The sequence below is a fragment of the Mauremys mutica genome, chromosome 1 (assembly GCF_020497125.1).
Source record: "Mauremys mutica isolate MM-2020 ecotype Southern chromosome 1, ASM2049712v1, whole genome shotgun sequence".
Classification (NCBI taxonomy): Eukaryota; Metazoa; Chordata; order Testudines; family Geoemydidae; genus Mauremys; species Mauremys mutica.
Window position 1 is genome coordinate 311,369,442 of NC_059072.1, and position 20,449 is coordinate 311,389,890.

The 20,449-nt window shown below is 41.0% G+C and overlaps 1 protein-coding gene across 1 annotated transcript in view; it reads left to right on the forward strand.

Annotated features, from left to right (window-relative positions):
* The first annotated feature begins 6,290 nt into the window (after window positions 1-6,290).
* Window positions 6,291-20,449, forward strand: part of LOC123369512 — an 87,299-nt gene continuing 73,140 nt past the window's right edge. Inside the window, exon 1 of the transcript XR_006579070.1 lies at window positions 6,291-6,360. The gene's annotated coding sequence lies outside the window, so the exon portion shown is untranslated. The remainder of the gene's footprint in view (window positions 6,361-20,449) is intronic.

Consider the following 20,449-nt stretch of genomic DNA (forward strand, 5'->3'; position numbering starts at 1 on the left):
CTGATCACTTTTCCCTCCTTTAAGTGGTTCAGGATTGATTCCTTGAGGACCTGTTCCATGATTTTTCCAGGGACTGAGGTGAGACTGACTGGCCTGTAGTTCCCTGGATCTTCCTTCTTCCCTTTTTTAAAGATGGGCACTACATTAGCTTTTTTCCAGTCATCCGGGACCTCCCCCGATCGCCATGATTTTTCAAAGATAATGGCCAATGGCTCTGCAATCTCATCGGCCAACTCCTTTAGCACCCTCGGATGCAGCGCATCCGGCCCCATGGACTTGTGCTCGTCCAGCTTTCCTAAATAGCCCCGAACTACTTCTTTCTCCACAGAGAGCTGGTCACCTCCTCCCCATACCGTGCTGCAGAGTGCAGCTGTCTGGGAGCTGACCTTGTCTGTGAAGACAGAGGCAAAAAAAGCATTAAGTACACTAGCTTTCTCCACATCCTCTGTCACTAGGTTCCCTCCCTCATTCAGCAAGGGGCCCACACTTTCCTTGACTTTCTTCCTGTTGCTAACATACCTAAAGAAACCCTTCTTGTTACTCCTAACATCTCCGGCTAGCTGCAACTCCAAGTGTGATTTGGCCTTCCTGATTTCACACCTGCATGCCTGAACAATACTTTTATACTCCTCCCTGGTTATTTGTCCAATCTTCCACTTCTTGTAAGCTGTTCTTTTGTGTTTAAGACGAGCAAGGATTTCACTGTTAAGACAAGCTGGTCGCCTGCCATATTTACTTCTCTTCCTACACATCGGGATGGTTTGTTCCTGCAACCTCAATAAGGTTTCTTTGAAATACAGCCAGCTTTCCTCGACTCCTTTCCCTGTCATGTTATTCTCCCAAGGGACCTTGCCCATCAGTTCCCTGAGGGAGTCAAAGTCTGCTTTTCTGAAGTCCAGGGTCTCTGTTCTACTGCTTTCCCTTTTTCCTTGTGTCAGGATCCTGAACTCGACCATCTCATGGTCACTGCCCCCCAGGTTCCCATCCACTATTGCTTCCTCTACTATTTCTTCCCTGTTTGTGAGCAGCAGGTCAAGAAGAGCTTTTCCCCTAGTTGGTTCCTCCAGCACTTGCACCAGGAAATTGTCCCCTACACTATCCAGAAACTTCCTAGATTGTCTGTGCACTGCTGTATTGCTCTCCCAGCAGATATCGGGGTGATTAGCTGCCTTCACATCCTCTCTAAACCAGGCGGGCCTTCTTTGATTATGGCTTTTGGGGCCTCTAGTAAGGTGTTCTTAAATGATTCTCAATTATCATTCACGTTTTTCTGGTTAAATTCTTCCTCCCATCTGATATGGCTTATAATCAGTTCTCTAAATCCACTAATATAATAGACTGTTTGTTTTTTTCTAGGAGTTCTCATTTATATCTGTTTTATACATTCACAAAGAACCAGGATTATGGACAGAGTATGAAAAAGTTGCTGTGATCTTTCTTGGGATATCTGATGTTTCTGAGCATAACTCTAATTATTCTGTTTCTCTAAAACCAATTCATTAGTTTGTCTACTAGATCCAATTTTTTTATAATGTTCTGGGGCACAGACTAGACTAATTATTCCATATTCTCTTTGATGCCATCATGTAGAAAGCTTAAATAAAAGCAATACTTTGAAAGGGCTAAATTGTTTTTGTTACTAAATGGATTTCTTTGAGACTGGAATTTTTTGTCATTTCTTTTCATTAATAGTAATGTTAATTTCCATGCATGGCTGAGGTATTCTCTTTAAATTCTATTCTGAAAGGCAAAATACATTTCCTCAAGGAAAAAGCTGATAATTATAATTGCAATGAAATGTTCACTTTGCCAGTGAACCCAAGAAAACAGGCAGTAGATCCTTCAAAGTGCTACGCAGGGTGGGCAACAGAATTACTGACCAACCCAATCCCATTGAGAACAAGACTGCTGCATTATCATGATCATGTGCTGAATACGAATGGAAGGGGAATGGAGAGCAAAACCATAGCTCAACCCTGAAGGGGAGAAGGCAAGTGAGAGAAAATGAGGAAATAGGAATAAAGTACATGAGTGCCAGACCCTCAGCTGGTATAAATCAGAATATTTCCATTGAACTGACTAGAGCTATGTTCATTTATGTTAGCTTAGGATCTGGTGCTACACTATAAAATCGAGCATGATTTACTATCTAAAATTACATTAATTTCATTTACCTTGGAGTAAGTGCCTAGTTGTCACGTGACATTACTGATGCACGGTAGGCACATGTTGCAGGAGTGTCAATCAGATGTGTTAAGGTTTCCTATATAACAGTATGTACACTTCCTGATTTCTATCAAGCCTGTGTCTGTTTTCTCTTACTGCATATCTGCATCTCCATAATAATAGAGAACTAATTTTGTAAAGTAATGCAGTGGTAATTTAATGGAAATCATGTGAATCAGTGCAGCACTTACCAGAATTCTGCAAATGGGAGGAGGGAACCACACTGACCCAGAGGAAATCCAAGGGGGAAAAGGAGCCACCAGCCTTTCAGAAGACACTGATAGTAATAAGGTGGGTTCCAGGATCTCAGCATGGAGGCAGATGGAAGGAGTACACAAAATTAAAAAGGAGGTCCCCTTGGCAAATCAGTAAGAGATAATTCATTGCCAACCACTTCAACCAGACCCTGCAGGTCCCAATTCACGTAGTTCACATGAACCATTCTTCAGAATTCATTCAGCTCTGATTACTGCATCAGCACCAAGAAGTGGTGAGCCATGCAAATATATACCAGACTTTTCAAATGCCAAGTTGTTATTCTGTTTGTTTGTTTGTTTGTTTGTGTCAAGGTTAGGATCCATTCTGAGATTATCTGAACCCTTTGCCCTGTTCTTGCTTTAAATTCTCAGTCCTTTTTAAGACCCTCTCTTTGCATAACAGTCCAAATGGCTTGCTTTTTCTTCCAGGCAGTATTTAAATTAACTTGTGGGGATACTTTGTTTCCAAGAAAAAATCAGCATTCTGCCAAGAATGGCTCATTCAAGTCCAACCGCGCCACATGACTGCTGAGGTATACTATTATATGTTAATATGTGCAGTGAGGTCTGCAACAATTTGAAGATTAATTATTTGAGCTATTAATAATGCAAATAACTTGTGTTCTTTCATCATTAATCACTGCTCATCTTCCTGCACATCCTTGGTGGCTGTGCCACGTCCTCTATTTCAAAATAACATTGATAGTGTACGTAGTTTCAGCAAATTAGGACTACTTGGAAACATTGCCAAGTAACTGTCTATAAATCTGAGGCCTCATTCTCTTCTCACTTACACTAGTTTTAGAATTGACTTAAATAGAGTTATTCCTGATTTACACCAATGTAACTGAAGGGAGAACCAGGGCTATCGCCTTTTAATGTCTGATTGACCTGTGGATCTAGACTTTGGAAAGGCCTTATTACAGGGGTCGGCAACCTCTGGCATGTGGCTCACCAGGGTAAGCACCCTGGCGGGCCGGGCCAGTTTGTCTACCTGCCGCATTGGCAGGTTCGGCCGATCACGGATCCCACTGGCCACGGTTCGCTGTTCCAGGCCAATAGGGGCTGTGGGATGCCACGGCCAGCACATCCCTTGGCCCGTAGCGCTTCCCGTTGCCCCCATTGGCCTGGGATGGCGAATCGCGGCCAGTAGGAGCCGCAATCAGCCGAACCCGCCGATGGGGCAGGTAAACAAACTGGCCTGGCCCATCAGGGGGCTTACCTTGGCGAGCCACGTGCCAGAGGTTGCCGACCCCTGCCTTAGTATCACATATGATAGGACTAAAAAAAAATCTCATGTTATCTAGTCTTATTCCATTCTATTTTTGCCTGTGCTGTACAGGACATTTGTGTACCGTAACTCCACTAATGCATTTCTGTATGTTCTACCTCTCCATGGCAGTGGAACAGTGTGTTTCACCCTCAGAGGAGCTCTCTAAACCCCAGATTGTGAAAGGCCATCTGTCATCTGCTCTTAGTCAACTCCCAGATGCTGCCCTTTCCTGAACTGAAGTAATGCGGATATATTTCTTGACACTTTGCTCCTTTGACTCTCCCCACATTTTATATAATGTAGGTCCAGGCTATATTTGAGACCATTTTACTGATCCTTGCCCTAATGTGCATTTTCATTCAGAATCTCACTGTCATTTCTTAGGTCAGCAGATAAATATTTCTTGTTGTGTGGACCTTGGTCTGTGGAACTTTCATCCCTTTCTCTGTCAATCCATTCCCATTTTAAATGAGGCTTTTCTTTTCCAGAGGCGTTTGAAACATGACCATTATTAGTCCCTTACTTACCTTTTTCCCATTTCTATTTAATATTAGAATCTCTTTTTTATTTTATTTAAAAGCACAGCTGAGTGTTTGTACTGTATGTTAAATGTTTTAAAAAGCACACAGTGCCCTGGCTGCAGTTCCACAGCTGTAACTAAGGACAGAACTTGCTCCATTCTATCTTATCAAAAATCCTCACATCTTCCCAGCATAAGCAGTATTAATCATATACAAGTATCACAATGCTTACCGCTAATACCTCTATCATCTTGCTATGCCTGTTAAACAAAATTGGTTGTCTGATGGGATAACGGCATATTGAAAATTTACAGTAGAAAAATCTAAGACCCTGATCCTTCTGGTTTATTGCAGTCATTTCTGTTTGGGTACAGACTGTCTTCTGAGTATCCAGGAAAGCCATAACTACCGTGACAAAGAATCATGCAGTGATGACAAACATAAACAGTGCCATTATCGTCTGATAACATGGCACCATTGTCGAATCATTGAAGAACATAATGTTGCCACAAGTCTGATCTCACAGACGTGCTCTGAGCTCTTATGAAGGGCATTTAGTTAATGGACATCATCACTCACTATTTACCGTGTATTAAAAGTGATCTCCTTAGCCAGGGTTCCAGGCCTATGATTTTCATTCTTAATTTATCAGTCCCAAAGCACTGAAGAAGAAGCCTACAGTCTAGATAGAATAAGACTCGGAGAGTAGATTCAGGCTTATACATCAATGGAAAATTTTTGTTCCTCATTCCAATAGTCATGCTACAAGTACTTATTGTTAAAAATGGCACGTTGCAATAGGGAGATACAGTGCATAAAGATACGATATGGACTATTCACAGATATTCCACATAGTTTCCTTTTAGGCTTTGAAAATATTTATTTACATTTCTAAAATCCCATACCCTGGGGTCATGCACAAATACTACTTGATTTAAACCAAACCAGCCATTCAGAAAGAGTCCTAAACACAATAACAAACTGTCCAAATCACACCAGTTAACTCACAGGTTCCCCCACCACTTTAACCCAGCAATTTATCCTTCCTCACCAGGAAAAAAAAAGGGGAAGACTAAATAGTTCTTGAGGGAAGACATGAAAGTCAAGAGTTTTGGGATCAGGAGAACAAGGTCAGACAGTGAATCCCACAGTTGAGGAAATGCTACTGTGAATGCACTGCCTCCAGAGTCCAGCCACATCTTAATTAAACCAATGGGTGGTATTAGCTTAAGCACCTTAGAGGATCTCTGCTGTATCACATGGGAAGAGAAGTGATCTCAGAAGCAGGTCTAATTAACTGTACATATAAATGGATAGCAATTTATGGCTAGGGGAGCAACCTACCTATGTGTGGAAATATCCAGAAATGTTCAGTGCATCTTTAGTGATAATTTATTTGAATATATACTCCAGCAATTCTTCTTCTTCTAAGTATTTGTTTTTATTCTTATATTGCCTCATATCATGTGTTGTGGAATACAGAATTAGGATTATACTAACAGTCAGGTTACATAATTAGGGGCTGATCTAAAGCTTGTTGAAGGCAATGGAAAGACTTTAATTTACTTAAATGGGCTTTAGATCAGGTCAATAAAGTCCTGATTTTTAATTGCCTTAAGATGATCTACCAGGTACCGTACATTTACAATATTGTTCATTGACCTGGGTGTACTATTAAAACCAAACAATCTGACAAATACAGTCCTCTGTAATCTGACAAATTAGACAGGAAGACACTTATTCAAAATGTGTTTTCAATGACTGTGTATTTCAGACTGTGGGCTGATCGTATTAATTTAGACTATTGCTTCTAACTATTTCTTTGACTACTGACTACTCATTGTTATCTGTGCTGTGCGACTGGTCACCTAAATCATATGGCATTGTTTCTGTTCCCTGACTGGAAGACGGAAAATTTATAAAGAAGAATTTAGCACTTCTGTCATGAAAAGAGAGTATTCTTTTTTTTTGCAGGCGAACATGGGTACTTCCACAAAGACCAGTCATTCCTCTAACATTCAGGAAGGAACACAGGAACAAAGAAATTACTATTTCATACTGGACCAGTGGTCCATCTAATCAGGTATCCTATTTCCAATAGTGAGTGTTATCAGAGGAAGATGCAATGAATCCTATATGGATGATATAGAATGACCACTCCATAGGGGAATTTTCTGAAGCATGACAATTAGTGGTTGGTTTTATGGCTGAAGGAAAAAGGTTCATATCACATTTTTTTTATCCTATCTAATTGAACTGGATTTCCTCCATACTTATGAAGTTGAGAAACAAACTGTTCAAAAACAGGTGCCTAGAGTTTGATTCTCAAGGCTACATTTAGCCATTTAAATAAGTGACTTAGTTTTCAAAAATGCTGTGTGTCTGGATGGAGTACCTTGACTTTTATCTCTTTTGAATGTGTCGCTTTTCCCTTTTTTACTAAATGCTTCCTTGTTCCTATATTTTGAGAAAGTAAATAAAAGTGCATAATTCACCTTTTGTACACTTCTGTTCCATCAGCCTTGTTTTCCCTCTAAATGAAATGTTTCCAGGCTTTCCACCACTTTTCATAATTTTTCCATGTCTGATTATTTTTATTACACATTTCTGGTCACCTTCTTTATCTTTTTTTGAGATAGAAAAAACAGAATTCAATATAGTACTCCCAGTGAGGTTATTCTATCCATTTATAGGATGGTATTATCATACTCTCAGTGTTATCTTCCTCCAGTTATTATGCATTCCCACGTTTTGTTTACTTTTTTGGCTGCCATTGTACATTGACTGGTGTTTTTCTTTTAACTGCCTACAATGGTATGTATTTTCCCTGAATGATTAGTTAATTTAGACCCCAAGTCGTATGAATGAGCAGTGCAGGTTCTTCTTTCTTATGGGCATTTCTTTGCATTTGCCAACAATGCATTTATGTGAACAAAAACTGTTCACGGGACTGCTTGCAGAAGAGTAGACTAAAGGACATGCACATGGTCTAACCATATGGGAATTCAAGCTAAAGTTAATGTATACTGATTCATGGTAGCTAACCAGCTCTAGATTTCCAGCTTAGGGGAAATGCTGTATGAGAACAACAGGCTGTGCAGGCCAGAACTAAGGTACATTGGCATTTCTATCTACTATTGTAAGGCCTGTATGTTTATGGTGCCTAGACAATGCTATCACTGCTATGCATCCCCCAACTCTTCACAGTGCAGACTTACTTTTGACAATCCATGTTACAGAAATTAAAAAAACAAAAATAGAAAACTTATTATAGATAGTAAGATACTTGACAATTATCACCCCCAACTAAGTAAACTCTGTATCTCTTTTCCCTTCCTTCTGATTTTGTATTTTTCCTTTTCGGATTGTAAACCCTTGGCTTTAGCGTATGTTTGTATGACTGCTAACACATTTTGGATGCTAACACAGTATAAACAATTACTGATGATTTGAAAAAAGACTTGGAGAAAATAAATGAAATAGAACTGGAAAAGAAATGGTGAACCATGGTCCTGATTCTGCAATCTGAAGTCAGTGGGTCTTCACATAAATTCAGGAGTCTGCCCACACGCCACCAACTCCAGGATTGAGTTTTTTAAAGGCAAAAATAAGTGAAATTACACTAGCAATGAATTCAGCTCAAAACTTTTCAAAGTATTTTAGAATTTATATTGTTTGACATCTATTGTAAATAGCCAAAACTTTACAAAACACCACACACTTATATTACATTGGTGCTAGATTATCAGTAATAGGTACATATCATGCTGGACATGTGACAGATATGCCAAGATTCCAGGTCAATGTTTCATTGACCATTAGTAATTTGACATGTGGGATATTGTTAACATAAACATTTCCTACTTCTTCAAAGGCAGGCTTGCTATTTTTGATGTTTATTGTAAAGTTTCCCAGGAGATACACTTGAAGTAAAGACTTGAGGGTAAGATTTTCAAGAGTGACTAGTAATTTTTGATCATCAGTTACTGAGCACCCCGATTCAGACACCTTCAAGGAGATTGAGTTTCAGAAAATGCTAAACATCCACCCTTGGGAAACCCAACCCATTTAATTTGTCTCACTAACTGGGCTCACCAAAATTGAGGCATCAAAAATCATTAGTCACTCTTGAAACTCTCAGCCTAAAGGGCTTTGTGAAATAGTGTGGTCATTATCCAACTTTAAATATAAAAATACTCTAATGGTCTGCTGGGTACATTCATGCTAGATCACTTAAAAGAAAATCACATTCTGCTTTTAAATAGTTTTGAGACAACTTGCTAAGCCACAGAAAATGTTGTTTTGTTTTTTACTAAGTAAGCATCAAATCTTGTGCAATCAAAAATGATGCCTCAGAGGATGAAACCTTCTAAAAGTATTAACTTTAAATGAAGCAAGCGTAACTCAATATTTTCTTTTCTATTTAGAGTACACTTCTCATAACTCATGTAGTAATGTTTTGAAGTTAACAAAGCCTTACTCAGTTTGTAGCAAACAGCAGTAAACAAACATTCTGAAACAGTGGTTTGGGAATTGCATTGGGTGTGGGATTTCCATCACAAGGCAATTATGCTAGAAATATACTGAAATACTTGCTCTAATTTACAGATCTCATCATTAACACAGAGCTGCTACATTTTCATTCCACTGTTAAACATTAATTCATGTATTTTAAGATCAGATGGGACCACTATGATCATCTAGACCAGTGTTTCTCAAACTTGGGATGCTGCTTGTGCAGGGAAAGCCCCTGGCAGGCCAAGCCAGTTTGTTTACCTGCCACTTCCGCAGGTCTGGCAGATCGCAGCTCCCATTGGCTGCAGTTCACTGCTCCAGGTCAATGGGAGCTGCTGGAAGTGGCAGCCAGTACGTCCTCAGCCTGTGCCGCTTTCAGCGGCTCCCACTGGCTGCAGTTCACTGCTCCAGGCCAATGGGAGCTGCTGGAAGTGGCGGCCAGTATGTCCCTCGGCCCGCGCTGCTTCCAGCAGCTCCTATTGACCTGGAGCAGCGAATCGTGGCCAGTGGGAGCCACGATCAGCTGGACCTGCGGATGCAGCAGGTAAACAAACCAGCCCACCAGGGGCTTTCCCTACACAAGCGGCATCCCAAGTTTGGGAAACACTGATCTAGACTGACCTTTGGCATAACACAGGGCATAGAGTGTCACTCAGTTTCTGCATCAAACTTCTGTTTGCGTTATAGCATATCTTTTAGAAAGCTATCCTGTCTTAATTTAAATCAGTGGCTCCCCAACTTTTTGCCATCATGACCCCATTTTAATGAAGTCTTTCCTGCTGGGATCCCTGACAGAATGGAGGATGCCATTTTGAAGAACAAAATGGTGTTCTCACCATGACTTCATAGGCACCATACATGCGAGGTCACCCCACATGGAGGAAACCATTTTACTCTGCAAAATGGTGTCATCCACTCACTGTGACCTGATACATATGGTGTGTGTGAGGTCACACCGTGTAGAGATACCATTTTGTAGAGCAAAATGGCATTCTCCATGCATCATGACCTCACATCCACCATACATGCAAGGTCACACTATGCAGAGTAAAATGACATCCTCCACACAATAGAGATCTCTGTGACCTCATCAGCTGATGTCTTGACCCCATTTGGGGCTGCAACCCACAATTTGGGAACTACTGACTTAAACATTGCAAGTGTTGGATAATCTACCAAATACCTAGGCAAGCTGTTTCTAGTCTAGCCTCTCTGTATTCACTAATGACAGTGCGATTAACTATGCAAACACGTCACCCATTTACCACATATTATTATTTAGATAGTGAAGTGCTCCCAAAGTGCAAGATGCTTTCCAAACACAGAGGAAGACAGTTTCTGCCTTAAAGAACCTACTGTCTAAAGCTGTGAATATGCAACTGGATTTGCATGTGCAGATCCCCATGCTTGTACGTGACACCAGTGAGACACTGAATGGGTGCAGAGGTCTGACCCACAGATCATTTTGTGGGATAGGGGAATAAAAAGACTAGCATACAGATTAAGAATGTGGGAAAAGGATGTAAACATACAATCAAGTGCCTAACGTGATGTCTGGATAGTTAACATTTGTTTTTCTTTGATTTAAGAGAATCTCATTAACTTCTCCTCCCTCTAAAAATCAGCACTTACATCCTTCTTCACATATGATCTGCTTTAGGTCCAGTGTCCTTTCCTCACAGCAGAACAATTATTTCATTAAATCAATATTATACATCGAATCCATATGTTAATCTATCCCTTTCTGCATGGAAAGGGGGAAGGTAGAGGAGCTACCTCCACATATTTTTCTTCACTCCCACGGGGAACACTTGGCAGGCATCAATATGCATACATCTGAGTGGATGCATGTTGCATGACCTACCAACTCCCCAGAGAACAATCCCGGAAAGCTACAACAGCTAAGGGGCTGTATGAATTTCCCACTGAGCTTCTTCTATACAGCTGAAACTCCTTAAAAGGGTGGTGAGGCTTCAGGGGTGCCCAGAGATTTCTACAGGAAAAGAAATCAATGGAAGCATGGCTCCTGACAGCCAGGGGCCTGGAGAGAAGGGGGTGTTAGCAGACCATGGAGCTGATTCAGAGGCATAGGGCCTCCACATACATGACAATCTCCCATTGATATCAGTGGTTTAGGATAAAGCCTTTAGTTCCTACCTGTCAAATGCTAGAAGCTGGGAGTGGATGTCAGGGGGTGGATCACTCTGTCATTGTCTGTTCTGCTCCTTCCCTCTGAAGCTTCTACCATGGGCCACTGTCGGAAGATAGGATACCAGGATAAATGGGCCATTGGCCTAACCCAGTATGGTCGTTCTTATGTTCTTATGATATTCATGTGACTTGAGCTTTTAAACTAAGTCCTTCCCATGCAGTCCCCAAAAGAATTTCTCCCTTTCAAAGGGTTCTCTTTACAGACCCAGCCTCCAGACTAATCAGCACTCAGATGCATCTCAGACATGTGAATCAGTACGCAGCCCACCTAATGCACTGTGGCCTCATCCTAAAAGTTGCTCATACTATTCCATCTGCTGCTTAAGGAGGCTGAATATGTCAGCTCCTCCATACAAGAGCACAGAGAGTTGGTAATATCCCCTTTGGCATTATGTAAACAGAATCCTTGCATAAAAATATCCCCTTTTATTACAAGTCATCTCCTTTAAATTTCACCTTTTCCAATTGGCTTTCTTTTTAGTCATAAGGACATTTGTACTTTCTCCATGGAAAGTAGTCACTGGGTTTTGTTCCTCCAGTAGCTGATCAGTGCAGAGGAAAGAGACAGATGAAATAAAGCTCTCATCAAAACCAGGACATGCTTTTCTCTCCAGGGCTTACAGAGATGCTTTCCTGAGACGAAAAAGCCCATGGGAGCCAAAATGCTCCTCTCCCAGAATCTTTTTGAGAGCTCTCATCCCCAGTGATTTCCCTACACCCCCCCTGAATCTTCCCAACACCCCCCCAAGTTTTGTGAGCTAGTTACATACCAATTTAGTGACTGTTTGGAAATCTGAATTTAAACTGAAACATTAATACACACTTTAAAAGCTTATACAGTGTATGGTAAAATATGTCAAGTATCAGAGGGGTAGCCGTGTTAATCTGGATCTGTAAAAGCAGCAGAGAGTCCTGTGGCACCTTATAGACTAACAGACATTTTGCAACATGAGCTTTCGTGGGTGAATACTCACTTCTTCGGATGAAAGTAGTGGAAATTTCCAGGGGCAGGTATATATATGCAAGCAAGAAGCAAGCTAGAGATAACGAGGTTAGTTCAATCAGGGAGGATGAGGCCCTGTTCTAGCAGTAGAGGTGTGAAAACCAAAGGAGGAGAAACTGGTTCTGTAGTTGGCAAGCCATTCACAGCCTCATCCTCCCTGATTGAACTAACCTCGTTATCTCTAGCTTGCTTCTTGCTTGCATATATATATACCTGCCCCTGGAAATTTCCACTACTTGCATCCGAAGAAGTGGGTATTCACCCACGAAAGCTCATGCTGCAAAACGTCTGTTAGTCTATAAGGTGCCACAGGATTCTTTGCTGCTAAAATATGTGTATCTGAAAAAGTATAATATATTTGAAAAGTATGAACATAGACTAGCTTCCTGGCTTCCTTATACAGCTTTTTTTTATGATGTCAGTGCATTCATTTAGTTGATGTTGGCCAACCTAATAATTTCAAATGATGATTTGTAAGCAAAGTCTAAATGAGTTCTCCCTGACAGCTAGTGATGAGCTGGGGGCTAAGGCTTCAGGGCCAGATTATATTTACATTCACACCTAATCTACCTAGGGATACAGCAAACAGAGCTGTGTTGTCCAAGTGATAGATTTTGGCTGGGGTTGGGTTCCAAACCTCTTGAATGTCAGGGAAGGGGGGATGAAATGTTCTTATTGTATGAGTAAAGGGCAGTAGAACTGTACTTAGTCTGTGATGATTTTAAGGCATCAAGAGAGAGGGTGGGGACCTGTCCCTCTCCACTGTTTAAAGACAGAGCTGATTAGGCTCCATAGATAGTCTTTTGTTCTGTTAAGTGACCACTGCAGCTGAAATCACTGACAATCAGGTCTAAGTGCTTAGTCCTGTTGTGGGGACAGTGTTCCTGTGGGGACAGTGTTTTTGTGTAAGAGACAGCCCAGACTGCACTAGCAGCAAGTTTCCCGCACTGAGAGCTCAGCTGAAATCACTGAGAAATGGTGGAACCTCAAGAGACCAACTCTCAGAGGTCACAGTGGCAGGTGACAGCAGAAGGTGACTGTGCAGGGCCATTGGCAACAGAGTGGTGGAGTGAACGGTGGCACAACAAACAGCCGTGGCCAGAGCAAACTGTGCCTTTTTGTCCCTCACCTGGAAGGTGTACTCACGTGAAAGCACCTCTGAACTCTGAGTCTCCACTGACCAAGGACAACACCGGTGAGTGGAGTGCGGTGGAGGGAAAAGTGAGGGGCATGTTAAATAAACATTTGTTTGCTGGACTATATTTTAGTCACTTTGCTCCAGAATGCTGGATTTGTGACTGGGAATGGAAACTTATATAAATATGTTTCCCAGTAAGCCAAGTTTTTTAAAATGCAGTATTTGCCAAGGTTGTTATCTCACATTGTTGCTATCTTGGGAGGTCATTATGTTGGGGAGTTTCTGTACTAAACATTTTTATTATAATTAATTTTTACATAAAAATGGTCATACTGGGTCAGACCCATGGTCCATCTAGCCCAGTACCCTGTCTTACAACAGTGGTCAAGGCCAGGTGCCCCAGAGGGAATGAACAGAACAGGGAATCATCAAGTGATCCATCCCCTGTTGCCCATTCCCAGCTTCTGGCAAACAGGCTAGGGACACTCAGAGCATGGCATTGCATCCCTCTCATCCTGGCTAATAGCCACAGATGGACCTGTTCTCCAGGAATTTATCTAGTTCTTTTTAAAATCCTGTTATAGTTTTGGTCTTCACAGCATCCCCTGGCAAAGAGTTCCCTGGGTTGACTTTATATTGTGTGAAGAAATACTTCCTTTTGTTTTTTTAAAATCTGCTGCCTATTAATTTCATTGGGTGACTGCTAGTTCTTGTGTTATGTGAAGGATTAAATAAAATTTCCTTATTCACTTTCTTCACACCAGTCAAGATTTTGTCAACCTCTATCATATCCGCATTAGTCATCTCTTTTCTAAGCTGAAAATCCCCAGTCACTTTAATCTCTCCTCCTGTTTCATACCCCTCATCATTTTAGTTGCCCATCTCTGTACCTTTTCCAATTCCAATATATATTTTTTAGGATGTGTGACCAGATCTACACACACTATTCAAGGTGTGCACGTACCATGGATTTATATAGAGGCAATATGATATTTTCTGTTTTATTATCTATCCCTTTCTTAATGATTCCCAACATTGTTTGCTTTTGTGACTGTTGCTGCACATGGAGTGGATGTTTTCAGAGATCTATCCACAATGACTCCAAGATCTTTTCCTTGAGTGTTAACAGCTAATTCAGATGCCATCATTTTGTATGTATAGTTGAGATTGCTTTCCAATGTGCATTACTTTGCATTTATCAGCATTGACTTTAATTTGCCATTTTGTTGCCCAGTCACCCAGTTTTGTGAGATCCCTTTGTAGATCTTCGCAGTCTGCCTGGGACTTAACTATCTTGAATAATTTTGTATCATCTGCAAATTTTGCCACCTCACTGTTTACCCATTTTTCCAGATGAATATGTTGAATAGGACTGGTCCCAGTAGTGACCCCTCAAGAATACCACTATTTATCTCTCTCCATTCTGAAAACTGATAATTTATTCCTACCCTTTGTTTCCCATCTTTTAACCAGTTACTGATCCATGAGAGTATCTTCCCTCTTACCCCATGATGGCTTACTTTTCAAAAGTCAATTTAAATTAAATACATTTTTTTTTATTATTATTTTTTTTTTTAGAAATCTAGATCTGTTATGTGTTTTGGTGTAACTTGCATTTTCCTTATGTTAAATTTGGATTATCCTAACAAAACATTTACTTTCTTCACTTTCTTCACATCAGTCAAGATTTTATAGACCTTTAGCATATCCCCCCTTAGTCGTCTCTTTTCTAAGCTGAAAATTCCCAGTCATTTTAATTTCTTCTCCTGTTTCATGCCCCTAATCATTTTAGTTGCCCATCTCTGTACTTTTTGCATTTCCAGTATGTCTTTTTTGGGATAGGGTAACCAGATCTGCACACAGTATTCAAGGTGTACATGTGCCATGGATTTATATAGAGGCAATATGATATTTTCTGTCTTATTATCTATCCCTTTCTTAAAAAAGCAAACGTTTCAGAGGAGCAGCCGTGTTAGTCTGTATTGCAAAAAGAACATAAGCTTTTGTGGGCTACATCCGTTGAAGTGGACTGTAGCCCACGAAAGCTTATGCTCAAATACATTTGTTAGTCTCTAAGGTGCCACAAGTGCTCCTGTTCTTTTTAAAAAAGCAAACAGAATGTTGGGAATCACTGACTGCCGCTGCACACTGAGTGGATGTTTTCAGAGAACTATCCACAATGACTGCAAGATTTTTCTTGAGTGTTAACAGCTAATTCAGACTCCTTCATTTTGTATGTACAGTTGAGATTGTTTTCCAATGTACATTACTTTGCATTTATCAACATAAAATTTCATCTGCCATTTTTGTTGCCCAGTCACCCAGTTTTATGAGATCCCTTTGTAATTCTTCGCAGTCTGCCTGAGACTTACCTATCTTGAATAGTTTTGTATCATCTGCAAATTTTGCCACCTCACTGTTTACCCATTTTTCCAGATCATTTATGAATATGTTGAACAGCACTGGTCCCAGTACCGACCCCTCAGGGATACCACTATTTATCTCTCTCCATTCTGAAAACTGATCATTTATTCCTACCCTTTGTTTCCCATCTTTTAACCAGTTACTGATCCATGAGAGGATCTTCCCTCTTACCCCATGATGGCTTACTTTTCAAAAGTCAATTTAAATTAAATAAATTTTTTTTAAATGTATATTTTTTTTAGAAATCTAGACCTGTTATGTGTTTTGCTGTAACTTGCATTATTCTTATGTTAAATTTGCATAATCCTAATGAAACATTTACTTTATTCATATCTCTTTTACATATCTCATTGGTCCTGACACCCCCCCTGTAAATTCGAACACCCCCCCTAATTTAAATTCCTGGGGAAATCACTGCTCATCCCTCTAAAGGCACCATTAGAACAGCTGAGGAAAGAAATCCTATTCCTCCTGTGAGACAAAATGCAGAGCTCTGCGGGAGCATCCTCACCCTGAACTCATTCCCCTTCTCCCTGTTTGAAACCTTGCCCCTGGCCTCCACTGAGAACAAGTGCTGTACCACTGTTTTCCATTTTACATGAATCCCCACGTGCCTGAAATTCAAATACTTTGCTTAAGTGCTTTATTGAATCACGGCCTAAATTAGCAGCAGCACTGAGTGCCCATATGTTTGAGCAGATCAAGTCCTACATGCCCAAGAGAAGTCGAGCTTTGGTAAACAATGCTCTTTTGTATCCTACATTGTTCTCTATCCATTCTTTACTCAAAGTACAAAATAGTGCTGTCAGGAGCTTGAGCCCAGATCCTCAGAGGCATCTACCTCTTGTTGTTTTCAATGTGAGGTAGGCACCTACCTTAGAGAATCTGGGCCTTGGTGACAAACTGAATAATCCTAGTTAGTGAAGGAAGTACTTAGTTCCTGCAGTTCTCTTGAAACCTGGAGATCTTTCCAGATGATATATCTGAAACTTTGATAGTTTTACTTCAGAAATGTATAGCTGAAAATGAAGGAAATAATGAAGATTGAAAAATGGTGGATCAGTAATAATTATAATTGAATGTTGTTCTGTGTTCCTTGCCATGTCTATCTGCTTTGTTAAATGTTCCACATTGGTTTTACAGAGATCCTTAACAAATACTTGTAATTTTGATGCTGAGGAGCTTCCACTACAGATTATTATAGGGTATCCCCCAAACCATGAGATTCATGCTTAACAGAGAATTAAGGGAAAATGAATGAAATTGTTTACTGATGTCCACAGCAATGCCTTGACTATGCCTTTGGAGACAGGATTTTATTCATGAGTTATTTATCTAGATTAAGATTAATATCATCATCATATGGTCCAGAGTAAAATTTTTAGGGTTTCTATAATATCCTGATTTACCTGTTAAACTATGAACCAATGGGGGTACAGATCAAGGTATATCTGTTTATGAAGACCTTTGATTAATCATCTCAGCAGGCTTACAATTTGTTAATTTAAAATGATTGTATCAGGGAAAGACTTCTATGGTATGTTGGTTTTAATTGTTAAAGTGCCCAGTGCTAGGGAAATAGATACTGCTCTGTATTCCTTGTCAAGTCTATCTGTTTTCAGCTTTATTAAATGCACCACATTGGCTTTACAAGGATCCTAAACAAACTGTTTTAATACTGATGCTCAGGAGCATGAACAAATTAATGTAATCAGTTAACGAAGGGACAGAGTTGGAGACTGACATGGCTATATTTCCTTTTTGTGTTCTGTATTCAGCTGGAAGTGGGGGGAAATGAGAGAAATGGTACCATCCAGTGGTTTCCCCAGGAATTGAAATTAGGGGAGGTGTTCGAATTTACAGGGAGGGTGTCAGGACCGATGAGATATATAAAAGAGATATGAATAAAGTAAATATTTTGTTAGGGTGATGCAAATTTAACATAAGGATAATGCAAGTTACACCAAAACATATAACAGGTCTAGATTTCTAAAAACATATAAATTTTTTAAAAAAATGTATTTAATTTAAATTGACTTTTGAAAAGTAAGCCATCATGGGATAAGAGGGAAGTCCTCTCAAGGATCAGTAACTGGTTAAAAGATGGGAAACAAAGGGTAGGAATAAATTATCCGCTTTCAAAATGTAGAGAGATAAATAGTGGTATCCCTGAGGGGTTGTACTGGGACCATTACTGTTCAACATACTCATAAATGATCTGGAAAAATGGGTAAACAGTGAGGTGGCAAAATTTGCAGATGATACAAAACTATTCAAGATAGTTAAGTCCCAGGCAGACTGGGAAGCGTCACAAAGGGATCTCACAAAACTGGGTGACTGGGCAACAAAAATGGCAGATGAAATTCAGTGTTGATCAATGCAAAGTGATGCACATTGGAAAACAATCTCAACTATATATACAAAATGATGGTGTCTAAATTTAGCTGTTAACACTCAAGAAAGAGATCTTGGAGTCATTGTGGATAGTTCTCTGAAAACATCCACTCAATGTGCAGCGGCAGTCAATGAGTCCCAACATTCTGGTTGCTTTTTTAAAAAGAACAGGAGTACTTGTGGCACCTTAGAGACTAACAAATTTATTTGAGCATAAGCTTTCATGGGCCCACTTCATCGGATGCATAGAATGAAACTTATAGTGAGGAGATATATATACATACAGAGAACATGAAAAGGTGGGAGTTGCCCAACCAATTCTAAGAGGTTAATTAATTAAGATGAGCTATTATCAGCAGGAGAAAAAAAACTTCTGTAGTGATAATCAAGATAGCCCATTTAAGACAGTTTGACAAGAAGGTGTGAGGATACGTAACATGGGGAAATAGATTCAATGTGTGTAATAGCTCAGCCATTCCCAGTCTCTATTTAAGCTTAAATTGATTGTATCTAGTTTGCATATTAATTGAAGTTCAGCAGTTTCTAGTTGGAGTCTGTTTTTGAAGCTTTTCTGTTGCAAAATTGCCACCTTTAAATCTGTTACTGAATGGCCAGAGAGGTTGAAGTGTTCTCCTACTGGTTTTTGAATGTTATGATTCCTGATGTCAGGTTTGTGTCCATTTATTCTTTTGTGTAGAGACTGTACTGTTTTGCCAATGTACATGGCAGAGGGGCATTGCTGGCACATGATGGCATATATCACATTGCTAGATGTGCAGGTGAACGAGCCCCTGATGGCATGGCTGATGTGATTAGGTCTATTATGGCGTCACTTGAATAGCTATGTGGACAGAGTTAGCATCGGGCTTTGTTGCAAGGATAGGCTCCTGGGTTAGTCTTTTTGTTCTGTGGTGTGTGGTTGCTTGTGAGTATTTTCTTCAGGTTGGGGGGCTGTCTGTAAGCAAGGGCAGGCCTGTCTCCCAAGATCTATGAGAGTGAAGGATCATCTTTCAGGATAGATTGTAGATCTTTGAGGATGCTCTGGAGAGGTTTTAGTTGGGGGATGAAGTGGCGTTCTGTTACTTTCTTTTTTGGGGGGCCTATTCTGTAGTACGTGACTTCTGGGTACTCTTCTGGCTCTGTCAATCTGTTTTTTCACTTCAGCAGGTGGGTATTGTAGTTTTAAAGAATGATTGATAGAGATCTTGTAGGTGTTTGTCTCTGTCTGAGGGATTGGAGCAAATGCAGTTGTACCTTAGAGCTTGGCTGTAGACAATGGATCGTGTGGTATGTCCTGGATGGAAGCTGTAGGCATGTAGGTAAGTATAGCAGTCAGTAGGTTTCCGATATAGGGTGGTGTTTATGTGACCATCGCTTATTAGCACAGTAGTGCCAAGGAAATGGACCGCTTGTGTGGATTGGTCTAGGCTGAGGCTGATGGTGGGATGGAAATAATTGAAATCATGGTGTAATTCCTCAAGGGCTTCTTTTCCATAGGTCCAGATGATGAAGATGTCATCAATGTAGCACAAGGAGAGTAGGGGCGTTAGGGGATGAGAGCTAAGGAAGCATTGTTCTAAATCAGCCATAAAAATGTTGGCATAATATGGCACCATGCGGGTACCCATAGCAGTGCCACTGACTTGAAGGTATATATTGTCCACAAATGTGAAATAGTTGTGGGTGAGGAGAAAGTCGCAAAGTTTAGCTGCCAGGTTTGGCATGTAACTAGTTCACAAAACTGGGGGGGGGTGTTGGGGAAATTCAGGGGGGGTGAAGGGAAATCCCTGGTGCTGAAGATATTGTCAGTGCAGCCCCGGACTGCCCGTGCACTTGGATGAGGGACCGGAGGGTGGGTAAATGTAAAGCTTGTGAGAGTGGAACCTCAGACAGATCTAAGAACTGTTTGGAGCTCAAAGCGTCAGGGGCTGGAGGTGTGTGTGTTTTGAATCCCAATTTCCAGTTCAGTCCAAGGGGCCTGCTCTGAAGATTGGATCTAGGCCAGCAGGAGGGGGCTGCTGCCCCCCACTGACACTTAGTGGGGTTTTTGGCTGGCCTCCCCCCAGGGGTGAAAGTAACTTAAAGGACTTGCCGGTACTCTGGAATCCTGAGGAGGGGCGTGGCCTCCACTGGAAGAGGTGGAGCCTTTAAATCCCCAGGCCCTTTAAATCAGGATTTAAAGATCCCGGGGCTAGGTAGCAGGGTTGTGGTAGCAGCAGCTGGGAGCCCCAAGCCCTTTAAATCACCCCCTGAACTCCCAACTGCAGAGGTGGCTGGGAGCCCTGAGGTTTGGGGGCAATTTAAATGGGGTGATTTAAAGGGCCTGGGGATGTGGCTGGGGATGAGGGGTTTGGGGTGTGGGAACAGACTCAGGGCTGAGGCAGAGGGTTAGGGTGCAGGGGGACGAGGGCTCTGGCTGGGGCTGGAGATAAGGGATTTGGGGTGTTGGAGAGGCTCAGGGCTAGGACAGAGGGTTGGGGTGCAGGG